This window comes from Entelurus aequoreus, linkage group LG06 (assembly GCF_033978785.1).
Source record: "Entelurus aequoreus isolate RoL-2023_Sb linkage group LG06, RoL_Eaeq_v1.1, whole genome shotgun sequence".
NCBI classification, from domain to species: domain Eukaryota; kingdom Metazoa; phylum Chordata; class Actinopteri; order Syngnathiformes; family Syngnathidae; genus Entelurus; species Entelurus aequoreus.
In genome coordinates this window covers 61,460,929-61,473,220 of record NC_084736.1, presented here as the reverse complement: position 1 = coordinate 61,473,220, position 12,292 = coordinate 61,460,929, and the positions used below count along the sequence as shown (strand labels likewise).

The 12,292-nt window shown below is 38.8% G+C and overlaps 1 protein-coding gene across 6 annotated transcripts in view; it reads left to right on the top strand.

Moving 5' to 3' along the window:
* Nucleotides 1-687: 687 nt before the first annotated feature.
* Nucleotides 688-12,292, top strand: part of gapvd1 (GTPase activating protein and VPS9 domains 1) — a 52,029-nt gene continuing 40,424 nt past the window's right edge. For 3 of the 6 annotated variants that reach the window (XM_062051126.1, XM_062051128.1, XM_062051123.1), the window contains exon 1: nt 688-850. The gene's annotated coding sequence lies outside the window, so the exon portion shown is untranslated. The remainder of the gene's footprint in view (nt 851-12,292) is intronic. The other 3 variants (XM_062051127.1, XM_062051125.1, XM_062051124.1) reach the window with 1 other exon arrangement.

Below are 12,292 nucleotides of genomic sequence, written 5' to 3'. Positions count from 1 at the left end.
TGAATAAATAGTTATTCATCGGAAATTTGGTATTTACAATGACACCAAAAAAATTTAGTTAACAATTTCAACAGCTCAGATGTAGATATTATGTCATTGGTTAGAAGGACAATGCAAAAATAATGATGACACTATTATGCCCCGAGATGCTTAAAATATACCTGGGAGTATCACAAGGATTTGTGAAAAAAGATAGACACGTTTAAAAAAATATATAAAGTGTTCTAATGTCCATTAGAGCAGTGGTCCCCAACCTTTTTGTAACCGCTTGAAAATTTGTCCCAAATTTGTGTGTTTTTTTGTTTGTTTTTGTCATAAAAAAATACAATCATGTGTGCTTACGGACTGTATCCCTGCAGACTGTATTGATCTATATTGATATATAATGTAGGAACCAGAAATATTAATAACAGAAAGAAACGACACTTTTGTGCGAATGAGTGTGAATGAGTGTTGGGGAAGGGAGGTTTTTTGGGATGGTGCACTAATTGTAAGTGTATCTTGTGTTTTTTATGTTGATTTAATAAAAAATAAAAAATAAAAATGTTTTTTTAATTTTTATTTTTTTAATTGTTTTATTTCTTGTGCGGTTCGGTACCAATCGATCCACGGACCGCCCGGTGGTTGGGGACCACTGCATTAGAGGCCTGATGGACCGCAATATGGCCTTAACAAGCACTGCGCATGCGTGTTGTCCTCGTGATGACAGCAAATGACAGAACTGTTCGCTCCGGCTGAGCCCACTGAGAGTCGGCCAGCCGCAGACAAACGACCGCTCTCGCTTGAGAAATCTCACGGTCCGCTTTGTTTGGCGCCACGGCGACACAGCAACATCTGAATTGGAAGTTTGGTAAGTTCCCCGAATCATGCTGTGTGTTTTGTTGGTCTCATTTTTGGCCACCGAGTAGCTTGTAAACCTAAAATAAGCTAAGCTAAAATAAGCTAAGCTAGGTTAGCTCATAGTTAGCTTTCCGCACCACTTTGGTTAGCCGCGCACATTGCTAAACATTGGCCGGCTAATGATTGGTTAGCCTCCGTATTTTGTCGTCCAAGGTTATTTCACCAAATTAGTGCTGATTTTGTTTTCCCCCTGTCTGGTAGCAGTGGACCGCGGCGTCGGTTCTCTCAGTGTCCCCCGTAGCTTATTGTGATTCTACGTCAAGTTGTTTTGCTCGACTTGACGTCTAACTAAACATTCAGGTTATGTTATCAAGCTAGTTAACTTCTGCTTCAACGCGTTCGCATCAAACTCAATTCTACACATAATGTATACATCAATGTATGGTAAAGGTGCTCCATACACACGCAGGCGTCTTGTGCGAAAGTATTGTTTCGTTATATGTCCATCCATTTATACCGCTTGTTCATGAATTGATTAACGTGGACCCCGACTTAAAAAAGTTGAAAAACTTATTCGGGTGTTACCATTTAGTGGTCAATTGTACGGGATATGTACTGTACTGTGCAATCCACTAATAAAAGTCTTAATCAATCAATCAAGTCCCTATGCATGTTAAATCCGTTTAAAAAAAAAAAAATACACTCACTATAGGACAGATTAAAACAACTTGCACTGAGCCTAGTCTATAAAATCCGCTGCACCTCCCTGATACCGAAGTACATGTCAAACTACTTCCATAACGTAAATGACCGCCATAACCACAACACCAGGGGGAGCTCCACTAACCACGTTAAACCCAGATTCCGATCTAACAAAGGTCTTAACTCATTCTCCTTCTATGCCACATCAATGTGGAATGCACTCCCAACAAGTGTAAAAGAAAGGGCATCTCTATCCTCCTTCAAAACCGGACTAAAAGAACACCTCCAGTCAACTTCAACCCTTGACTAACACCCTCCCCCCCTCCACATCCCACCTCCCCGGATTGTAAATAACCAAATGTAAATAATCAAATCCCCGGATTGTAAATAATGTAAATAATTCAATGTATATACTCTGATGATTAACTTGTGTGATGACTGTATTATGATGATAGTATATATTTGTACCATGAATTGATTTACGTGGACCCCGACTTAAACAAGTTGAAAAACTTATTCGGGTGTTACCATTTGGTGGTAATTGTACGGAATATGTACTGTGCAATCTACTAATAAAAGTTTCAATCAATAAATCAATCAATAGATACTCACTGATCACACATTAGACTTAGACAAACTTTATTGATCCACAAGGGAAATTGTTCCACACAGTCATCATCATCGGCGGTCACTTGAACTAGTATGACGATCCTCCCGGTTGGGGTGTATCCCTTTATGGAGGATGCCTGTGCGTGACTTTGTTTAACGTGGGTAGACCATACTTGCCAACCCTCCCGCTTTTCCCGGGAGACTCACGAATTTCAGTGCTCCTCCCGAAAATCTCCCGAATTTCTCCCGATTTCCACCCGGACAATAATATTGGGGGCGTGCCTTAAAGGCACTACCTTTAGCGTCCTCTACAACCTGTCGTCACGTCCGTTATTTCTCCATACAAACAGCGTGCCAGCCCAGTCACATAATATATGCGGCTTTTACACACACAAGTGATTGCAAGGCATAGTTGATCAACAGTCATACAGGTCACACTGAGGGTGGCCGTATAAACAACTTTAACTGTTACAAATATGCGCCACACTGTGAACCCACACAAAACCAGAATGACAAACACATTTCGGGAGAACATCCGCACCGTAACACAACATAAACACAACAGAACAAATACCCAGAACCCCTTGCAGCACTAACTCTTCCAGGACGCTACAATATACACCCCTGCTACCACCAAACCCCAACCCCGCCCCCCCACCTCAACCCCCCTATTTCGGAGGTCTCAAGGTTGGCAAGTATGGGGGAGACTGGTGCACAGACAGTCACCACACGATCCTTGACAGAAATCGGGTCAGGGTCCAGTGGCATAGAGTTCAAGACGACCGGGGACCCTTTTTCTGCTGCAGCCTTCTACCGCCATCGCAGCCGTTGTGGTAGTTCTTAAATCTAATGTCTTCCGCCTGCTCCGCCTGCTCCGCCGTTGAGGTCTTCACCGTATCCCTGGCTAGGCGGCAGTCAGGTACTAGGCCTTTGCCAAGGGCCACCTGGGGTAACAGTTGTAAAGGGGTTAACCTCCTAGTGCCCCATGACCCCATAAAGGAGCCTCCACTGCCGGATGCACTTTAACGTCATGCCCAGGACACAAAGTAGCTCAGTTACAAAGGATGGAAAGTGTAAGGATGGAAAGGATAATGCAGGTATAAAGGAGACAAAAACATGTACCATAGTAGCTATATAAAATATAACATATATGTAATATTAACATATTATATATACTAGTGGTTAGAGTGTCTGCCCTGAGATCGGTAGGTTGTGAGTTCAAACCCCGGCCGAGTCATACCAAAGACTATAAAAAATAGGACCCATTACCTCCTTGCTTGGCACTCAGCATCAACGGTTGGAATTAGGGGTTAAATCACCAAAATGATTCCTGGGTGTGGCCACTGCTCCTGATTGCTCCTCCCCTCAACTCCCAGGGGGTGAACAAGGTGATGGGTCAAATGCAGAGGACACATTTCACCACACCTAGTGTATGTGTGACAATCATTGGTACTTTAATTTAACTTTAATGGTATATACTGATACATTATATTATCTGTGTTATATGTGTTTTATGTTGCACGATTGCGGCAAGTAAAATTCCTAGTTTGTGAACCCGTTCTCAAACAATGGCAATAAAAACTCTTCTGATTCTGATATTTTTATATAATATATACAGTATATAACAATTACCATGTACAATATTACAGTATAGGTCAGTGTTTTTCAACCTTTTTTGAGCCAAGGTACATTTTTTGCGTTGAAAAAATGCGGAGGCACACCACCATCAGAAATCATTAAAAAACGAAACTCAGCTGACAGTAAAAAGTCGTTGTCGCAAGTGTTGGATATGAATTCAAACCATAACCAAGCATGCTATAGCTCTTGTCTCAAAGTAGGTGTACTGTCACCAACTGTCACATCACACCCTGACTTATTTGGAGTTTATTGCTGTTTTCCTGTGTGTAGTGTTTTAGTTCTTGTCTTGCGCTCCTATTTTGGTGGCTTTTTCTCTGTTTTTGGTATTTTCCTGTAGCAGTTTCATGTCTTGCTTTGACCGATATTTCCCGCATCTACTTTGTTTTAGCAATCAAGAATATTTCAGTTGTTTTTATCCTTCTTTGTGGGGACATTGTTGATTGTCATGTCATGTTCGGATGTACTTTGTGGACGCTGTCTTTGCTCCACAGTAAGTCTTTGCTGTCGTCCAGCATTCTGTTTTTGTTTACTTTGTAGCCAGTTCAGTTTTAGTTTCGTTCTGCACAGCCTTCCCTAAGCTTCAATGCCTTTTCTTAGGGGCACTCACCTTTTGTTTATTTTTGGTTTAAGCATTAGACACCTTTTTACCGGCACACTGCCTCCCGCTGTTTCCGACATCTACAAAGCAATTAGCTACCGGCTGCCACCTACTGATATGGAAGAGTATTACATGGTTACTCTGCCGAGCTCTAGACAGCACCGACACTCAACAACAACACATTATTTGCAGATTATAATTACTGCTTTGCAAAAAATATTTTTAACCCAAATAGGTGAAATTAGATAATCTCCCACGGCACACCAGACTGTATCTCACGGCACACTAGTGTGCCGCGGCACAGTGGTTGAAAAACACTGGTACAGGTAACAGCTGCAGCATAAAATAGAGAATCTATCCAGTAGAAAATAGACATTATAAACAAAGAGAGGTAGCTAACATAGAAGCGGTCAGGTAATAGACAGAGATCATCTATTGCTGTATGGCGAGTGACTATACAGCTGGATGGAGTGTGGAATGAAGGAGTTCTTGAATCGAACACTGTGGGAACGAAGCTGAAGGAGCCTGTTGGAGTATGAGCTCCGCTGTCCCTCAACTGTCTGGTGGAGTGGGTAGGCAGGATTGTCCATGATGGCCAGCAGTTTGTCCAGTGTCCTCCTGTCCCTCACTGACACCAAGGCCTCCAGATGCGTGCCAATAGTTTGGCCGGCTTTCCGGATCAGTTTGTCAATCCGGTTTAAGTCCCTTTTGCTGGTGCTGCTCCCCCAAAAGACCACTGCAAAGTACAGGGCACTGGCCACAACAGACTAATAAAATATCTGCAACAGCTTGCTGCACACATTAAAGGACCTAAGCTTCCGTCAGCAAAAAGAGTCTGCTCATGCCCTTCTTGTAAACAGCTTTGCTGTTGTCCTTCCAGTCCAGTCTGCTGTTCAAGTGGACTCCCAGGTACTTGTACTGGCTCCACTGGTGCCACCTCCCGGCCCTGGATCTTGATGGGCTCCACAGGGGTCATTCTCTTCTTGAAGTCGATGACCAGCTCATGTGCTTTAACACTAGAACCACACACTGACTCGCCTTTATAGAGATTACGTTTCTCAATTTTTGATTGACACTTGTCAGAAAGGTAGTAAGTTTACAATGTGTTTATCATTGTAATAACAACCTGTCTGATACTCCACAGCCATACATACAATGGATCTGGAAAGTATTTGTAGCACTTCACTTTTTCCAAAATGGAATAAATTTAATTTTGTCCTCAAAAACTACAGATAATACCCCATAATGACAATGTGAAAATTATTTTTTTAATTTTTGCAAATGTATCTTAAGAAATCACATGTACATAAGTACTCACAGCAGTTGCTCAATACTTTGTTGATGCACCTTTGGCAGCATACACAGCCTAAAGTCATTTTGAATACGATGCCACAAACTTGGCACACCTATCTTTGGGCAGGTTTGCCCATTCCTCTTTGCAGCGCCTCTCAAGCTCCATCAGGTTGGATGGGAAGTGTTGGTTTTCATCCAGGATGTCTCTGTACATTGTTGCATTCATCTTTCCATCCATCCTGACTATAGTCTCCCAGTTCCTGCCGCTGAAAAACATCTCCACAGCATGATGGCCTGGTGATTAGCGAGACCAGGTTTTCTCCAAACGTGATGCCTGGCATTCACGCCAAAGAGTTCAATTTTGTCTCATCAGGCCAGAGAATTTTGTTTCTCATGCTCTGGGTCTTTCAGGTACATTTTGGCTAACATTTTACTTAGAACTGGCTCTCGTCTGGTCACTCTACCATGCAGGCCTGATTGGTGGTTTGCTGCAGAGATGGTTGTCCCTTTGGAAGGTTCTCCTCTCTCCATAGAGGATCTGACGGAGTGACCATCGGGTTCTTGGTCACCTCCCCGATAAGACTAAAATGAATGCAGCAATATAGAGAGACATCCTGGATAAAAACCAAAACTTCCCATCCAACCTGATGGAGCTTGAGAGGTGCTGCAAAAAGGAATGGGCAAAACTGCCCAAAGATAGAAGTGCCAAGCTTGTGGCATCAAATGCAAAACTATTTTTGAATATGCTGCCAAAGGTCTATAAACAAATTATTGAGCAAATACTGTGAACACTTATACATGTCATTTTTTTAATTACATTTTTTTTAATACATTTGTAAAATAAAACAAATCAAATACTTTCACATTGTCATTATGAGGTATTGTGTGTAGAATTTTGAGGACAACAATGAATGTATTCCATTTTGGAATAAGGCTGTAACATAACGTGTGGAAAAAGTGAAGCGCTGTGAATACATTCCATATGTATTATTGTTTTGGTGCACAGTTCAAGCTATCCATCAGGTGCAAACGTCTAATAAACTAGGGGTATCCAATCTTCTTGTGAGATAATTTTACAACAAGAGCTAGTTATTTTTTGGTAACATTTATTTTTATAGCTATTTCAAATCAAACAAACTGAATACACTTATTTTGTCAGAACATGAACAATATGGTACAATAACTCTTATTTTGCATCAAAATTAGTGCTGTAAAATGATCAAATGTTTTAATCATTATTAATCACATTTTTGAATTTCGTATAATCATGAGTAATCACAGGTCACGTGCATATGGTAATTTAAATAATTAAAAAAAGACTCAAATATTTGGACACCTGCTAACATTTCACTGTCATAAGGGAAACATTTAAAATTTTAATTTATCTACTAACAGTTTTAGCTAAAGTCCTGTCTGGTGCATTTTGAAGTGAAATTTGCCAGTGAACACACACCAGTCGGCGTCTCCTCATTCATCTTTGCACTGACGTATGCATTGACCTGATTACTGACCATATAACAAGCTGCACCGTCTTTAAGTAACCATCTGCCATTAAGGTAACGGAGCATGTGTGGTCAAAATTATTTGCGTGATTAATCTGCGTATGTATGTAATTAATGCCATATTTTTTGCAATTAATCCCATGAGTTAATTTATTTTTGACAGCGTAATACAAAACTAAAAAACATTTTTGTTTTTTGTTCATCTCGATCTTGTATTTCAGTATACATTTTTTTCTGGTGTACCTCGCATTACAAAGTGAAACATAAATGCTGTGAAATGATGCTTAATATTTCATATTGTACTCACTGACACAGGGCAGGTCAGACACTTGTTTACCTAAATTTGTAAAACAAAACTCCCTCTCTCTTATTGGTATGTGAACCTTATTATACGCACACTTTAGTATCCTCATAATACATATTATAAAAGTATTATATCATGGCTGCAATCTACCTAATTAGGTAAAGTATCAAGACCTTTAATTTGATACCTTACTCACTTTCCCTACTCCGGTATTAAGGAAGTTACAGTAACTTTTTTTAGATTATATTATGCTGGCGTTCCATATTGTTTTACAATTTACATATTCACGTTTGGCTTGACTAACCATCGTAGTGTGGTGCGTTTGTTGACACTCTGGAAACATGGAATAATACTTTATGCTACAACTTTATTTGGCTCCATGGTGTATAATTTTTCAGCTGTACGCACTACAAAAATGCAGAAACTGAGTCACCAATGTGTTTTTGATTCAACTAAATACTACAACTGAGACAGTTTATGAAAACTGAGACATGTACCCTAAAACTGAATCATGCGAGAACCTTGGGTAGGGCAATATATGGACCAAAACTGATAGTGCAGTATTTTTAGTCCGAATGGCGGTATACGGTATATACCGGTATCTTAAAAAAACGTGCACAATGCTTAAGATTGATAGTACTCAGATGATTTGTGTTGTAAGTAATAATATGTTGTTTATTCTTATAGAGTAATTATTTAGCCGTGGCTGTAGGACATTGCTCCACAATTCAGACTACACTTCATCCCAGGTTAAGTAGGTATTATTCAGCCATTTTTTTTAACCATTTTGCTGCTTCCTGACATGTAGCAGGTTGCAATACACTTTGCTTTAAATAAGGCACTCTGAGCCTCTTCAAAGGCTATAGTAAAGTAGTTCCAAACTGTGAATCAATTTGGTTAAGGAATGCCTCGTACGTCCTATAACTTTTCCAATGAATTTGTCCAGTCACTCACTCTCAATAACACACTCAAAAGTGGCTCAGGCAGATTTTTGTGTAGCTAAGGGAACGTGTGTAGCTCAGGTCAAGTTTGCTTACGGATAGTGTCAGGAATAATGTAAAAAGGAATTTACAAGAGGAAGTTGGAGTATCGCCATGGTTACCTTTTGCTTGTGTTTTAAGAGATCATTTGAAACTTTAGTGCTGTGATGTTTTTTAATGTGAATATTCAATTGTGTACTCCCTCTGCCTTCCTTTCCATACATTTTTTAGAATGTTTGTCATTTGCTGTCAGTCTTCTTAGATTTTCATGTTAAGAAGTACTGTTCCACCATGATTGGCATCATTGTCACGAAGCGTTGACGGTTGCAGTTACTCTTTTGTATGGTTTCTCTTCTGCTATGCAGTTCCTCTGTGGCATCTGTGAGTGTCTCACCACGTAGTTTAATGTAGATGCTAGGCCTACTACTAAAGCTTGCTTCCACAGGAGGCCTTGAGGCTGTTCACCTCCCAGCAAGCCACCTAATACTAGGTTGTTTTCTCAGTTCCGTCAAAATATGTGAGGAATGTACTTACTCATGAGTGCAGAAGTGGAAGATCTTAATCCACATCCTACCCGACTGGTCATCTGTCGGTAATGTCTATTCAAAATGAAAACAAAAGATACATTAAATCATCTCTATTTTGATTTGTGTGTACCGTTTACCCTCAAACGGTTATCCCCTTACTCTCTGGCTGGATTTGCACTGAAGGTCTAAAGCCCCCTTTTCTACTGGATGTCTAGGAACGTTCAGTCTCCCGTAACTATTGTTCCCAGGAGTAAACCGCAGAGTTGGAGTTTAGTTAGTCTCAAGTCTTTAAGGATATACAAGTCCAAGTCGAGGCCACAGTCAATTCAAGAGACAGGCTGTTTAAGTCAATTAGAAAAAAACTTATATTTATAGTGTGTTTACTTTGATTAATTGTTTGAGTTTCCATCCATCCATCCATTTTCTACCGCTTGTCCCTTTCGGGGTGGCGGGGGGTCTACCTAATACAAATGTATAAATTCGGATATCATGGAGTGTCCAGAACTTTACATACCAGGATATAGTTTCCGCATGTCCATTTTATTAGAGCACACATGGGAGCAGTAATGCGTGCCGTAATCTGAGTGGTGGCGACTTGCTCATTTTTTAATTTTCATTTTTTATTAATGCATACATGTTAAAAGTGCAATTGAAATGTTACTGATGTGGATTTATTAGGAAAAAAGAGGTTATGGCAAGTGTAACATTTTTTAAATTTAAACTCTTTTACCTAAAATACGCTTCATGGCTAAAGTGTTTAAAAAAAAAAATGCATTGTATTCCTTTTAAACCTAATAACGTGTAACAAATGACTTCTAATGAAAAAAACCCGACAAAATAGAAAATGAATTTCTACTTACAGACATATACTCAGCAAACTATGTGGCAGCAAATATTGACTGTTAACTTTGTTTTACTAGGCCAGTTTAATGCTGTGCAGTGTGTACTGACTAGCTATGGAAGCCTGTTGCTCAAACCTCAAACTCTAATTTAAAATAAACAACTTAGTCAATGTTAAGTGGAACATGATTGCCAGCTCAAAAGGGCAGCACATATATCACTTGGAAGGCAAACTAAACTGTACCTTCCCTCCTCTGTCAAGTCTTAACACAGAAAAAAAGGAAAAAATATATCCTAAGTATTTTATTTGTGTCAGCCCACATGTATTTATGACAGGGCGCACAATCGTGCAACTTTACTACTGAGTAACATACAAAACAACAATTAACAGGCACAGGGTTTCCCCCCAGACACACTCAATATGACATCAAATAATTTGCATACCCATGAAACAAATCTGTGTTATTAGTTATTTGTATTGACATACATTTTTCTGATATCATTTTGCTCTATTTTTTAAGTGTTGCTTTATTGTACAATGCAACACAGGCAGCACTATATTCTGCCCTCTCTGAATGATGGAGTTTAGTTTGCCAAATATGTAAACAGTCCTTTGAATTAGAGATGAAAGAAAAAATACTCAAGGTGGTTTATTGATATTCTCCACAATTAATTCACTGGAGAACTAAACACGCAAAAGGAAATACATCAATATACACATGAAGTGCACATTAGGGGTGCAACAATTGGTTGGAATGTCGGACATCTGGACGATGCAGTCTCAACTCGGTAAGATAGTTAGCTTGTTCCCTTGCTAGCTAGCTTACAAGTCAGAGTGAGACTAAGTTGTGTTAAAAATACATAACTATCGTTTAGACAAAGGCTGCCAGCTAAACATTGTCTAAATCAATTTAAGTACTTTTAAAACCAGCGGCAATTTGCAGAGCAATAAAGAAAGTCACAATTACAAACGTTAATATCACACACAGATACAATCTATTAGGTAGCTAACATGTTAATAATTATTCAATGATACAATTCTATGCATTGAGTCTACTAATTAATGAAACTGCCAGCAGTTAATCAATAACTAATAACATACCTGTGTGCAGCTTTTAAACAATCATCACAAAATGCTTGTTGTTTTTTTTGAGCACGTTCGATAGTTTTGGTGTTTTATCGTTTGTTGTTATTTTTGCTATTTTAACCGTCCTAATTTTACATTGAAAAATATACTTAGTTTCAGCACTGGGCCTGTCCTTTGTTTTTAAATGGAAACACGTAAAATAGTTATTTTCATTTTTGTAACAGCCGAATGAATGACTAGCATTGTTAGTGTAAATAAATATTTATGAATTAATTAGTCATCTTTGTTGTTAGCAAGCCTATGCTTAACATATCGTAAACTAAATTTAAAGTCGATGTCTGATAGGGTTGTACGTTATACCGGTATTAGTAAAGTACCGCGATACTAACGAATCATATTCGGTACTATACCGCCTCCGAAAAGTACCGGTCCTGTAATGACTTGGTATCGGATTGATACCCAAAATTGTGGTATCATCCAAAACTAATGTAAAGTATCAAACAACAAAAGATTAAGTGATTATTACATTTTAACAGAAGTGTAGATAGAACATGTTAAAAGAGAAAGTAAGCAGATATTAACAGTAAATGAACAAGTGGATTAATAATTCATTTTCTACCACTTGTCCTTAATAATTTTGACAAAATAATAGAATGGAAAATGACACAATATGTTACTACATACGTCAGCAGCTAAATTAGGAGCCTTTGTTTGCTTACTTACTAATAAAAGACAAGTTGTCTTGTATGTTCACTATTTTATTTAGGGACACACTTGCAATAAGAAACACATGTTTAATGTACCTTAAGGTTTTTTGTTAAAATAAAGCCAATAATGCAATTTTTTGTGGTCCCCTTTATTTAGAAAAGTACCAAAGTATCAACATAATTTTGGTACCGGTACCAAAATATTCGTATCGGAACAACACTAATGTCTGAAATTGAGCCACTGAATTTGTGTACGCTTTACAATTTGATTAGTCGACTAATCGTTAAGATAGTCGATGTTGTCTATCCAATATAATTTATAATATTTGTTAGTTGCAGTCCTAGTACATACATGTCGAAATCACATTAAATTAATAATACAGTTGGGCAAAAACTGCACAAAAGCAATACAATTATACAGGATGGCTCTAATGCCGCTAGTTTAATGGTTACATTCAATGAACAAGCTAAATGACAGGCTAAAGAAAACTAGCAGAACAAACTTGTACGATCCATCCAGTTTCTCTACCAAGTATCCTCATTAGCGCTATGGGTAATATGGAGCCTATCCCAGCTGACTTTGGGTGCAAGGCAGGGAACACCCTACACTGGTCGATAGATAATCGGAGACATATAGACAAACCATCATTTACACTCACATTTAT